The sequence below is a fragment of the Rhyacophila brunnea genome, unplaced genomic scaffold (genome assembly GCF_057557595.1).
Source record: "Rhyacophila brunnea isolate RB1 unplaced genomic scaffold, BYU_Rbru_1.0 scaffold_35, whole genome shotgun sequence".
Taxonomy (NCBI): Eukaryota; Metazoa; Arthropoda; class Insecta; order Trichoptera; family Rhyacophilidae; genus Rhyacophila; species Rhyacophila brunnea.
Window position 1 is genome coordinate 244409 of NW_028233017.1, and position 14152 is coordinate 258560.

General features: G+C 26.0%; 1 non-coding gene across 1 annotated transcript; it reads left to right on the plus strand.

The window, feature by feature from the left end:
- The first annotated feature begins 13016 nt into the window (after nucleotides 1-13016).
- Nucleotides 13017-13090, plus strand: TRNAN-GUU (transfer RNA asparagine (anticodon GUU)). Its single transcript has one exon. It is a non-coding gene; the product is annotated as a tRNA-Asn (tRNA).
- The last annotated feature ends 1062 nt before the right edge of the window (nucleotides 13091-14152 follow it).

The following is a 14152-nucleotide window of genomic DNA, read 5'->3' on the forward strand; positions in this document are numbered from 1 at the left end:
TATTTCACATACATGTGCAGTTTCATCATAGAAATACGATATATTTTTAGCCTATAGTTCGTATAAATCATCTTAAATTGTTGCTTAAAGCTCATTTATAGGTAACAACTATATATTAAAAAAAAGAAGTAATTAACTGATATATTTTTCTTGAATAGGAATATATTTATTAGAATTCATGCAAATAATTTACGGATTAGATCATCGAAAGTATCTCATCTTAAAATTTATACGCATTTACGATTGATGTATACATATAAAATACGTTTACTAGTATATCAATACAGACACAACTTGTAAAAGCTATATCAAAGAAACTAACTTCCGAATAATTACTTTGTTTAATTATAATTTTTCGTTTACAGTAAATAAAAGCTTTAATGGTTTGTAATTAAAATTCTTTTTATAGATGATTCCTCTGAAAAAAGCATAATTCTGTGCAGAAAATATATATTTTTCTTTATAGTTATAAATTTTATTAGCTAACACCGAGTCAAAATCCAAATATGTAATATAAATAACAAGTTAATTATCCTTTTTAAAAATTTTAATGAATTAAATTATATACATAATTTCTTGAAATATCGAAAGGAAAAATGAAATTTTTTCGCTATTTTTGTGTCATATTAACAACAATATTTTTGATCTTTTGTGCATCAACAATATTTATTTTTGAATTATATAAAGATTTAATGATATTTAAAACAACTAAACGACTTAATGAATCTGGAAATATTTTTTCGAAGCAATGTAACGAAGTAAGAAGTCATCCAGATCTACAAAAGTACAAAGAGGTAGTCTTACAAGTGTTAGGATCGTATGAAAGAAAGCCAGATGATAAAAGTTACATCACAGAAGAAGAAAAAGATATTTTACCTTTTTTAACCTATTTTATTCCCAAACCTGTAATTTTTTCTGTCTGCACATCGAATTTTTCCTGTTGGATGGATCCTATCGATTTCTACAAGGATAAGACCATTTGTAATATAAACAGTAATAACTATATAGACAGTAATAAATTGGATCAGGAGAAAGGTCCAGTACTAAAAATAATTTTGAATTTATATTTAGTGTACATAAAGAATTTATACAATAATGTAGCTAGTTCGGATTTAGAAATACCTAAAAATGAAAAATTTTACGGAAGAAAAGATATTTTTCAAGAAGATATATTAAAATATATTTCAACCTCCTTGAATTTAGAAAGATGTGAGGGTATTTTAAAAACTGATCTGGTTATAGAAGTTTTATCCAATTATATTGTAACAAATTTACTGATGGAGTGCTTAATAATATTTACAGATAAGAAAATAGAGTGTTTGGATTTAAAAGGAAATCTTATACATTTCAACTGCTATTTTTATGCTTTAAAGATCGCAAGGAAAATTATTGAAACGAGGAAAATAAGTCAGAGCGATTTGACCTTTCAAATAGAAAAAAATTTGAATAAAGAAGAATATATTGCATCGGATGATATTATTAGACAAAATAAAAGAAGTTTTTTCAGAAAAATATACTTTGCATGTAAAGATTTATATATATCTAAAATAATAAATGATATTATATTGGATATAGTGATGAAATTTTCGATTAAAGAGAACCCATCTTGGTTTTCTATCTATAAAACAAATCTTGAAAAGGTCGTAAAGTTCAAGTTCGGTTTTATTCAACATTTCTGTAAATTCTATCAACCTAAGTACAAGGAAATAATACTAAACGAAAAAAACATAACAACAATTTTTAAAGAAGAAGTTCTAGAAAGCAAAAATAATGTTATGGATGTTGCTTTCTATGCAACTTCGTTCAAGAAAATGATTGATGGATATAGGGAGATCAAAGAAAATAATAATCGAACTGTAGAAATAAGAAAAGAGACAAGTTTATTATTTTTTATTCTTGAATCCAAAATTTCACATCTAAAAATATTTTATGCAGCAGCGACTTTAATTTCTAACTTTACAAACCCCGAAGAAGATGGGTATACAAATGAACCCGAATTTAAATTTAATGGATTTTTGGAAGAAAGATGTATTGAGCCAGTAGTAAAGGATTTTCTTTCAATTATGAACATTAATTATAATATGAGTTGCAAAAACTGTTGCAAATCATGTTCCGAGATTTCTAGATTTTTTTCTAAAAAATGCAAAAGAACAAGACCCGATAGCAAGTACTCGGCATACACTGTAAGGCATCTGAATAATCAGTGCTTGAAAAACATAGCTGCCGACTTTATTGATGAATGGGGTTCTTTTCAAAAAACATGTGGGTACTCAGCCACGGAGATCGAAGAGCTAAAAAATAAATTTTGTGTGATTAATAATGCTGAATTTGAAAGTGAAATAATCAAAGCTGATAGTACCTGTTAAAATTTCATCTCTTCGATTCTTCTATAAAAGTAAAACTTATGATTTTATTTGTTCTTATAAATCATTTATTTTTAATCCTTTTATTTTGCTAACAGTACTTAAATACATATATCTTTGTTACTTCGTTCTATTATCGTAATGATTCATTTTTTAAGTGTTCATTCTCACATTTTTGGATTTTGTAAAAAAAATAGCTTATGTATCATGAAACATATTCTATTAAAATTATAATACAACTCGATCTAATCAGAAATTAATATTTTTTCACATGGCTAATACACTTTCGTAAATTTTTAGATCTAAAATCATATAACAAACCTTTAATATAGTATAAGTCCTTTAATTACCCCAGAATCCAATTTTTCAAATATTTAATTTGGTAGATGGTTTCTATGTCATTTTTTAATTTCATTTTTTAACTTTTTTTTAATATTTGCTACTTATATGTATAATATGTATGTTTGTTTCAGCCGATTTGCACAAGTAAAAAATAAACAAGGGTCATACTCGAAGAAATGTTAGTCAAAAGGAACGCACCCGTGTTGATATTAAATTTTATTAAAGTTACAATCATGTCTTAAAATCAAAATATCAATCTTAATATCGATAAATTTAGAGTTTTTGATATATTACATGTAAATTGACTTTAACTTTAATCGTGTTCTATAATCAAAATATTTATAATAATTTATACAAACTTGTGTTATATTCACATATAATGTTTATAAAGTTATAATAATGTCTTCAAATCAAAACAAATATGAAATTACACACAAAAACACATATTAAATTCAAAATAATTTGTCTAAATAATTATTTATAGCCTTTTAAATTTTTTCAATAAAAATTAAAACGTAAATCTAAAAACTCCCTGACAACTACTTTAGACAAATCATATTTATAATATTCCTAATATTTCATCATGTTTCAAGACCATTTCACCAAAATTTTATTTTAAATTCTGTTGTTCGTACGGATGATTTTGTTTCGGTTAGCATTCCTAACACATGTATTACAACTTATGGAATCAAAGTTATTTTTATACTTAATTTAGCTAAATTTATCATCGTATATAAAATCAAATTTCAATAATGATGTATATAAATTTGGAATTTACCTTTTCTAAAGTTATCATTATGTCTTCAAGTCAAAACATCAATGCGGTTATAATCATAACATTTAGATAAATAATTCAATTTTTAGGTCAGAAAGAAAAAGTATGGAGATAGTTATGAAAAATATATGACTGAAAAGGGTAATATAATTCATTCTATAGATCTCTTTATAGTTTTAGTTGGTTAAAATAGTAAGAAGTAAAACTAGCCCACGGTTTTAATTTATATTAATATTTAATTTGACTAAATTAAACATCAGATTGTAAATAAAAATATCAAATAAAGTTGTGTAAATGTTTCTATGCAATTCAACTTCGCTTAGCATCAAGTACAGCGATATAAATATCTATAAATTTATATTTTCTATACATTCTGACAAAACTTTTCATCAAGTCCTAAAATCAAAATATCTATGAATTTTGTTTATTTTCGCATTTAATCTGTTAATGACATTTATTGGTTTTGAAATCAAAATATCTATAAATTTTTATTTATTAAGAATATTTGGCCAAAGTTATCATAAAGTTGTAAAATTGAAATATCTATAAATTTATGATTAAGTGTAACTTGACTAAAGTTATAATCAGATATTTAAATAAAAATATAATAAGTATGTCATCTTGGCGAATGACTTGGTTTAATATACAAATGTAAAACAAAAATAGTACTATATGCAATGACTTAGAATGGGGTGGTTATAAAATTACATAAGAATATATTAAGGAGTTAAAAATCCAGGAAAAAGTAGAAGCATGCATGCAAGCTCTCCCACTTCTAAAGATAATTAAACTCATCACATTTTAGAGAAGAAGTGCAGTTGATAAAGATAGATCAGGGGAAGGTGTCAAAAGATGTATCAAGGAGTTAAGCAATATTCCCACTAGGCTGACTACGTCACAATAGATGGAATTGATAAAAAGAAACTCAACCCATAAATAAAAATATTCATAATTGGGGATGCCAAAGAAAGCGGAACCATAGGCACAAAAAATAATATTGAGAAAAACACTTTAATATATAAGCCATGGGCATAAAAGATGCATTAAAAACACTGTAAGGATGATGTGCTTCAAAAGAATATAGAGAAAATCTGTAATATAGAGCGATCTGAAGTTTTGTTCGGGCAAGCATTTCAAGTTAAATGAAAAATTATGCTTTAAAAGAATAAATAACAAATATATATCTACTATGCATTTTAGCCAAAGTATCACCGAGCCCTAAAAACATCATATTAGAAATATATGTTTACATGCAGGAATAAATAGTATTAATAATCTGACTAATATTGAAAATGTATATCTAAAAAAATATGATATACTGGCAAATAAACTCTTTTAATATATAAAGACTTAACACAAATTGCACCATACGTCATAAAATGGGATGGTGTGGTCGCAAAATACCATAAGTCGTATTTTTAACGGTTAGGAGTACTAGCTAAAACAGAAACATACGCACAAACAATAGGATTGAGGAAACACTTGAACTAATATGTCTTGAAAGAAGAAGATTTTTTGAGAAAAATTATAAGGCTGAATAATTTTTAAGCGAGTCTGTTCTAGAGAGCAATCTAAAGTTTTATCACCTGAAATTTAAATAAATAAAAATCAAATTAATCCCTAAATAAATATACTATCTTTATATGTAATTTGACCAAATTTATCATTAAATGCTAAAATTAAAATATCATTAAGTTCATCATCAAATCCCAAAATCAAAATATCCATACATTTATAAATGGATGGCGGTCTGAACGGGAAACGAAATAAAAAAAACACAGCGGCAAATTAAGTAGAAAAAATAAATATGCAGAAGGGTTTTTAAAGAACAAAAACTATAATCAAAACATTCATCGTTGATTTAAATCAAATTTGATAAATATCATGAAGAATTCTTAAAACTGGTTTAATTAAATTAAGAGGCCAGTATTGAAATATTAATACAATTTATGTATTCCCATAGGTTCCGCATTATTAATACCATTAACCCAGATCATGCCCGTTTTTTTCACATCGCTGCTAGCCATTTCCAAGACCCTAACAATTTTACTTTTAAATTCCAAAAAATTGTTACAGCATGCAATATATTTGATACACAATCTTGCGATATCATCGATACACCCTGCGAAATTATTAGAAATATTTTCTACATTTTCAAGAATAGTTCGGATTATTTCGTTGAGGTTATCTGCATATAAAATAGTTTTTAAGCATCTTCCCAATACAATTTTCTCGATATTGTTGGGATTTTCATTGGATATAATTTGTTTTATTTCGTTATGAATGTGCTTAAAGATGGCGATATGTTCATTTATTATTTTTGTATCTATTATATTGAATAGCATGTATTTTTCTGAAATAGAGGCATTTTCCCATTCTTTAATAAAGAATATGTTATCCTTTGTGTGTATTTTTAGCATTATCCTCGTTTTATATGATTTACATTTGTTTTCGATCAATTCTTTAAGGGATGGGTTTATATAAATATTTTTTTCATTATTTTGTTTTGGTATTGTGGTGATGAATGCGAATAAGTCGCCGATTATTTCAATTTCATTAGATGAAAGGTTTTTGTTTTCGTTAAATTTTGAGATGTGTATATTTATATCGAATCCACAGATGTATGCTGACTTTAAGTATTTGCAGTACGATTTTAGAAATTCCATGTCGCAGTTTTGATCTGAGGCCTTATTATTACAAATATCTTTGTCTGGGATGTTAGAAATATCAGAAGTGTTTTTTTCGTCTTTAAAATCATTAATACCTGTAATATTGATATTACTTTTATTATTGAGTGGGTTTTTATCGACGCTATTGTCAGATTTTACATTTAAGGGGGTATTTTTATCGCATTCGATAAAGTATTTATCGATATTTTCACCAGAATCTTTAAATTTTCTGTATACCATAACCTTAGCGCAAATATTATAAAAGTGTTTAGTTTTAGAGTATGGAATCAAGAAAAGTTCATTATCAAACACATTTATACCAGATTTTTTTACGTCATTTTTTCCATTATTCTTAAAGATTTTAATATCAAAATTTTCGATATTGACATTTGAAATTTTATCGTATATTTCGAGTATCATTTCATTGATCTTTGGATCAGAAGTTTCGTTTATGATGGAGTTGAAAATATCTTTTTTTCTTTTGATGTAATTGGCAATACATTTTTCGTTGCTGTATTTTGACAAGAATTTTAAGCCATCTTTATTGTTTTCTTTTAGTCTTTCAATGAAGTTTTGAGTTGAGAAGCAGATTGTTATTTGATTAATGTTGAATATCGAGATGAATTGGAAGAAATATGATGATTTTATAGAGAATATGGTTGTCATTAGTTGTATATGTTTTGCTATTTTATTTTTTGTGTCATTTAAATCATTTCTAATTTCTTTATCCTTATTATTTATATTATATCTAACATCATTAAGTTCATTATATTTGTTAAATTGATTGTCAATTTCATTATTTTCATTTGTTATTCCATATATTTCATTTCGGATAATATCATGGTTATCAAAGTTTTCGATACATAATTTATAAAAGAGATCAAGAATTTCATTGGCTTCGTCACCCTCTCTTTTCTCTTCGCATTCAAGAATGGCCTCCAAAATTGCATCCAGGACCCCATTTTCCCCCAAAAAGCTAAAATTATATAAACTCCCAGCACCCAAATTGTCATTTTCATCAGTAAAACTATCTTTCGGTATTCTATTGCCCTTTAAAATTATTTTCACTGTTTCTGGTCTTCCTTTTTTAAAAATACTGGTTAGCAGAAAGTTTATGTCAAATAAAAATTTCATATGGTTTTTTTCGTCTCTTTTTGTGATTTGATTAGATGTTTCTATTAGAAACGGTGTTATTGTGTTTAACAATTCTTGATTTTCGTGATCTATAACATGGTAGATACTTTTTGGTGAAAATATATAGTTTCTTCCTTTTATGACAACATCATAATTTTTAGTCCCGTAAATATTGCTATTCTTTAGCCCATCATTTTTTTTATCATTATGAATACCATGGTCTTTATTATAATCCCTAACATCATAAATATTGGCGTTTTCTTTATATTGAGGATTGTTATAAATCCTATTACTATGTTCTTTATTTTTGTAATCCCCGTTCTCATAAATATTGGTTTTGTTTTCATATTCAGCATTATTATATGCGCTATAATCATTTCCATAATCCCTGTCATCGTAAATATCGCTAATATTTTTATATGTGGTATTATTATAAATGTTATTATTATATTCATTGTTTTTATGGTTTTGACTATCGTAATTTAAAGCATCAATATCATTACTTAAATGTTTAATTTTTGTAGTATGACTTAAAATATTGCTCTCCTCAATAAACGAAATGGTTTTAGAATATACTTGATCATCTGAAAGGGCATTTCTTACGATACCAAAAACCTCACACGATATTTCATAAGAAATACCAACCCACATCAAATTAAGAAAAAGATCAATATTGTCTGAAATATAATCACAAACTGGTGCGTATCCGAATCCACTCATTTTCCTAAGAAGTCTTAGAAAGTAAATTACAAGGTAAAGATCATCCCGCGGTATAATTCCGGAAAAAAACATTTTTGTATTCTTTTCTGATTCCACATTAACATGCTGAGATTCATTATTCTTTCTAGAATTAAGTTTTGAAAGAATTTCATGCGAGAAACCGTTTTGAATCGAACTTGATCTAGAATCATTTTCATTGCTAAATATATTACCATTTTTATTATTATTGCCAAAATTCAATTCGGAATGTATTCTGGAAAGAAGATTTCTTACAACTACAATCAAATCCCCAATAAAGCCATTGTCAATTAAAATATTCCATACAACCTCACTCGTCTCATTATCAACAGAAAAACTATTAAGAAATGATATATAAACATCTGACACCATCAAAGGCACAATCCCAAGAAGATCATTATCTTTTCTCATAACCAAAAGATTTATTTCACTAAGAAGTGCCATACCACATTTTAAATCTTCATCAACGTAATCGTTGGTTGAAACTAATTCAAAAATATATTTACGTATGTCCGTAAACAAAATCTGGCTGACAAATTTTGAAATAAAACGTTTCAACCCCAAAAAGGAACGCACAAATGAAATATTGTATTCTCGTAGATTTAATGTACATAAATCTTTATTTCTTATCCTTGGTTTTTTCGTAGTATCTGGTAAAAGTATCAATGACAAATTTACTGATAAATAATCTGGTTGGTCTATAGTTGATAAATAACTATAAATCGATGATACTAAATTATCAGCCTCTTTTGAATTGATTATTAGACTTATTAGGGTACATATATTGGCAACAGACTTTTTACTCGTTTCATTTGAAAATCGATCAGAAGTTGTATTTCCATTATTTTTTACTGAAATTTCATTGAGAACTAAGAGTGTGGATAGAAATATTTCCAATGGTAAGCTTTCTATCTTTAATGATTGTGATCGAGAAAGCATACCGATAAGTATTCGTGTTGACCCTAAAATATTTATGAGATTCGTCGATGTTTCGGTGTTTGTATTTAGTGATTCACATGACATCTTTAAAAGTGTTATTACAAAGGTAACGTCACTTTCAGGAAGCTTTTCTTTTGAAATATCTGTATATAGTTTTTCAAGGCGAGATAGATCGGACATTTTTGGGGCTATGAAAAAAATGATATTTTAAAATGTAATGGTGATGATGCTTTAATGATATTTGGACATTTTTGGGGCTATGAACAAAATGATATTTAAAAATTTAATGGTGATGATACTTTAATGATCTTTATATTTTTATTTATTTGTCACTTATTTGATTTTTAGCTATTTAATCTTGTTCTAGAAAAACTTCAGCGTTCTATTTATAACAGAGGATATTTCAATCCACCTCGTCATCTTTACAATCTTTCTTAATACACGCCTTTTCCCCAGTCTTATTACTTCAAGTGGCTTCTTTATCCTATTTTTTGTGTATATGCTTCTGCTTCAGTCGGTATTACTAAGTTCTTAATATACTAATAGTATTTTTAACTACACTATCCCAATTTATAATCTATTTTAATAATCATAATAATATTTTCAATAATGTTCAATAAATAAATAAAAAATTATATTCATCATATAAAAAAGCTTATTGAGCATTTATAAAGATTAAATTATAAAATATAATAGAAAATATGCTTTAATATCATATTTCATTTTCTATTCAAAATTATATTGACTAACCATGGAAAACTATTTATTTTTTTGGTGATTTTGGCATTTTATTTTTAGATTTTTTCTTCAAGTATAGCGTGATTTATTTCTCGTAGGCACATCCTTTCTATTACATTGACGTTATTACTTCTTATGCATCTTCTTCAACACCTCTTCTTTTTTCAAGAACTTTTAGCATAGGAAGTTTCCCAATCCTATGAGTTCAATATTTGCCTCAAATTATTGTTAACTACGACTTTTTATTTAATGCAATTTATTTCTATTTATACCGGGAAATGTATTTTTTTGAATTTATAATACTTAATAAAAGAAAAAAATAGCGATTATTATTTGGCGATATGAATATAACTTTATATGTTAAATTTATCCCACCCTTCAAAGCCCATAAAAAAAATAAAAATATCACAAATTATGGTTCTGTGTAGCCCTTAATCTAATATTATTATTTTAAATTCTAAAATACGAATTAATGACAAATTTTTGAGAAACAATCTGACTATTTATAAGTTAAAATCATTGTGTTTAAGAGAAAAAAAATATTATTTTATATACATTCCTCTTTTTATATTTGCAATAAAATTTTGAAAACTTTAAAATAAAATCTTTATAGTTTAAACTTTTAAATGAAAAATGCTTCTTATCACATAATTTTTACATAATTATAAATTTCTATAATAATAATTAAGAATACTAGTTATGTGTTAATTTGATTTTCTACTACTTAAATTTATTTCGGTAAAACTTTAGATTTCACTATAGAACTGATTAGTTGATGCTTCTTTCGATGTATACAAATTTAAATGTCGTATTTTCTTTTCTCTGGAATATTTAATGTATACTCTATTCATCCCATTCTTTATCCGCATATTTCTTCTTCGATTGGTCTTCCTAGCTATTTAATATATAATTTTGGTATTTTTTGATCAAAATATCATGTGTTATAAAGTATGGTTGTATTTTATTTCTGAATTTGCAGATAAAGATCATTAAGATAATATATTAAAATTAATTTATATGAAATTTTTCATTTTTTTGCAATAATTTCGATGGTATCAAAAAGCACACAAAAGAATGATATTAAAGACAGCTTAAATAGTTTTAACTGTTAATTATCTGAAATAATGACTGTTTATTTATAGAAACAATATTTTAATATCATATTACCCATAAAAATTTGATACCTGAAGGAACTAGATGTCTCGAATCTGATCGAGGCATATATATAAACCTTGGGATTTGGAAAACCAACTTGAATTGATAGGTCTCTAAACGAGGAGAGGCATTGAAGAAGACTTTGGAGAGGAGAAGATAACCGAAAGTATAAATACACTGTGCGCGCAGGGAATCAAGCAAGCATGCTCGAGAACAAAAACAAAAATTATAACTTAAAATTTAGCACATAAACATAAAATCCATAAAAATTTAAAAATGGATTTAATTAAAAAATCGGGTGAAAGAATTATTGCAGGAAGTATGAGCAAAGATATAAGTGACTTGAAAGACCAATATTTAAGTTATAAGATCCACCAATTATCAATGAAAAAAATACAAAGCAATTTAGAAAATATAAATTAAAATATAAAAAAACTTAACTGATAACTGTATTTTTAAATCAAGCATTTGATCTAAAATTTTAAATAGTAAAATTTAACCCCAAACCTATTTTTATTAGGTAATTTACTTTATTTATTTATTTTCAGGGCTAAATTTTAAGTTATAATTTTTGTTTTTGTTCTCGAGCATGCTTGCTTGATTCCCTGCGCGCACAGTGTATTTATACTTTTGGTTATCTTCTCCTCTCCAAAGTCTTCTTCAATACTTCACTTCTTTTAATGATCTATTAATTCTAAGGTTTTTCAAAATCCCAAGGTTTGTATACATGCCTCGATCTGGTTCGTCTCGTGTGTTCTTTCTCGTACCTTTTATGATGCTGTGTCACTACCTCGTCCCAAGTTAATAAATATGGAATTTTCTTGTGTTGCACTCGTATATTAATGATAGCTCAGATGCTAGCTTATGATATTTCTTAATTCTTCATCCTGAACTATGTTTATCTTGTCGATACGAGCCACATTATTTCGATAAGAGAATTGCAGTTCTTCTTTTCATTATATTCGCGTGTATCAGGTATTTCACTAGAAAGTTCATCGCTGTCTTTTTCTTTGCAACTATTTCTATGTAGCTCATTCATTTTCCATAATATCTTGTACGGAGTGCCTATGGATTTTCTTTCTTTTTTAAAAACGAATCTTCTTGTTAGCATATAGTGAAGGCCTCTGATATTCTCCATGTGCATTATTCGTCAAATTATGGCCTATCATTTTCTTTTTATATAAGGCAATACAAATAATAATTATTATTTAATATACTAATTTCAAATCCAATATTTTTTCTTTGGATATCGATTTTAACAGCAATTGTGTAAATTTATTGGCTTCATACACTCATTAAATTTAAAGAATATTTAATTAAATGGTTTTTTTATATAAATTATAGATTCATTACACCATAAAAAGATTTAGATATTCATCTAATTTTATTATAAACCTCCAATTTCTTAATTATCATTTAAATAAACAATTATTATTTAAGTATATTAATATAAGCTATACAAAGGGATTTCATGTAGTTATTGTTTTTAATTAGGAATATTCTTCTAATTGATCGCTGACTCAACTTTATTAAATTATTATTCTTCCGATAAATTGTCGATATTAAAAAACTTGATTTTTAAAGAAAACGAAACATAAGCTGGAATTTATTTTATAATATAGTTATGTTGAACTTCTTCCAAATAAATAAATCCCCCAATAATTGGAGTCATATTTGCAATAAATTTTAAAACATAAAGCTTTTATGATTTTCTCCTACATTTATTATCATGGTTATAAGTTTATAATTTCTTGCTCATAATCCCACTTAAATGAAATTATCAGATGAAAACATAAAAAATTTATTGAATTAATTGGTAGTTTACTGGGAACTTTGATTGCTTTATAGTGAATATTTATAAGTTATTTCTATTGTGTATTTTTTCATTGCTATAGTAAAAAGTAAAACAAGCTCGTATCTAGATTTATTTTTTTATTAGATACCACCAACAGTACATTGTGGTGGAATTATTTTTGAATTTTCATATTGGTAAATACACCATATTACAATACTACAAGCATACCAAAATCAAACTAATTTTTTTAGTCATCTAATATTAATTAAAATATTGCATTTATTGTTAATTACAATAGATTTATGCTTTCAAAAACAAAACGAAATCTTTAAATTCCGTATATTATTTGTTATTAAACACTTAAATAAGCTTGCGTGGCGCAATTGGTTAGCGCGTTCGGCTGTTAACCGGAAGGTTGTCGGTTCGATCCCGACCGCAGGCGTTCTTTTAAAATAAATTTATGGGCTACGAAAACAAGTTTTATACACATAAAAGCCACCTTTTTCTGCTCGGCATTTTATAACTATAGTTTAACCAACCGATTCGGCAAAAAAATTTGATTTATATTTCTTATGACTTATGAATCCAAATATATTTTAGTTATTTAATAGATCAAATTAATCGCAATCTTAAAATAAATGAGGATATAATTTACAAATATAAATACTTTCAAACACACACAAATCTAACAAAAATAATATGTATAACATCCGTTTTTTCTATAAAATATATCCAATTAAACAACTTCTATCACATAATTATTTCAAAATAAATTAATTGCTGTATTCATGATATTTAGATTCGTTTATTCCAGAATTCCACGTAAAAATTATTATGAATATATTTATCATATATTTTATATAACTTTGGCCGTAATTTCCACCTTTTGTTATGGTGTATCCACTTGAAATTCATGTGAACCATACTTTTTGTCTATAAGTCTGGCTTCGTTTAAATTTCAAGGCTTTTTTCGACATTTTTATTATATTGTATTGCTTTTTCGTTAATTTTATGCACATAATTCATTTTCTAGTTTTGACTTACAGATTAATATTCTAATGTCCTGTAGATCTTATCGCACAATATATATTTTTCAAAATTAGTGCTATTCTTAATGAATTTTAAAACTATGTAAATTTCGATACGGTTATCGGTGCATAAAAATATATATAGAGTATATCTGATTTTTGTCATATCTAGCATAGTAGAAGTAGGTTTTCTCCCTATTAGTGTAACTATTTCTATTACATATATAAAAATGTAAGTAGATTTTTGCATGGATTTTTATATTCTTGCAAAATAAAAATAAATTATAGCGTTTAGATGACCTAAATTTTTCTAAAACCAGCTCTCTACAATTACTAACAGCAGTTTGTGTAATACATAAAGTAATTCCAACATCTTATGGCACATTTTAAATACCATTATAAAAAATTATTCAAAAAAATGGCGATAAATATATATTTTTATTGCTGTAAATATAAAACCGTTCAATTATTGAATA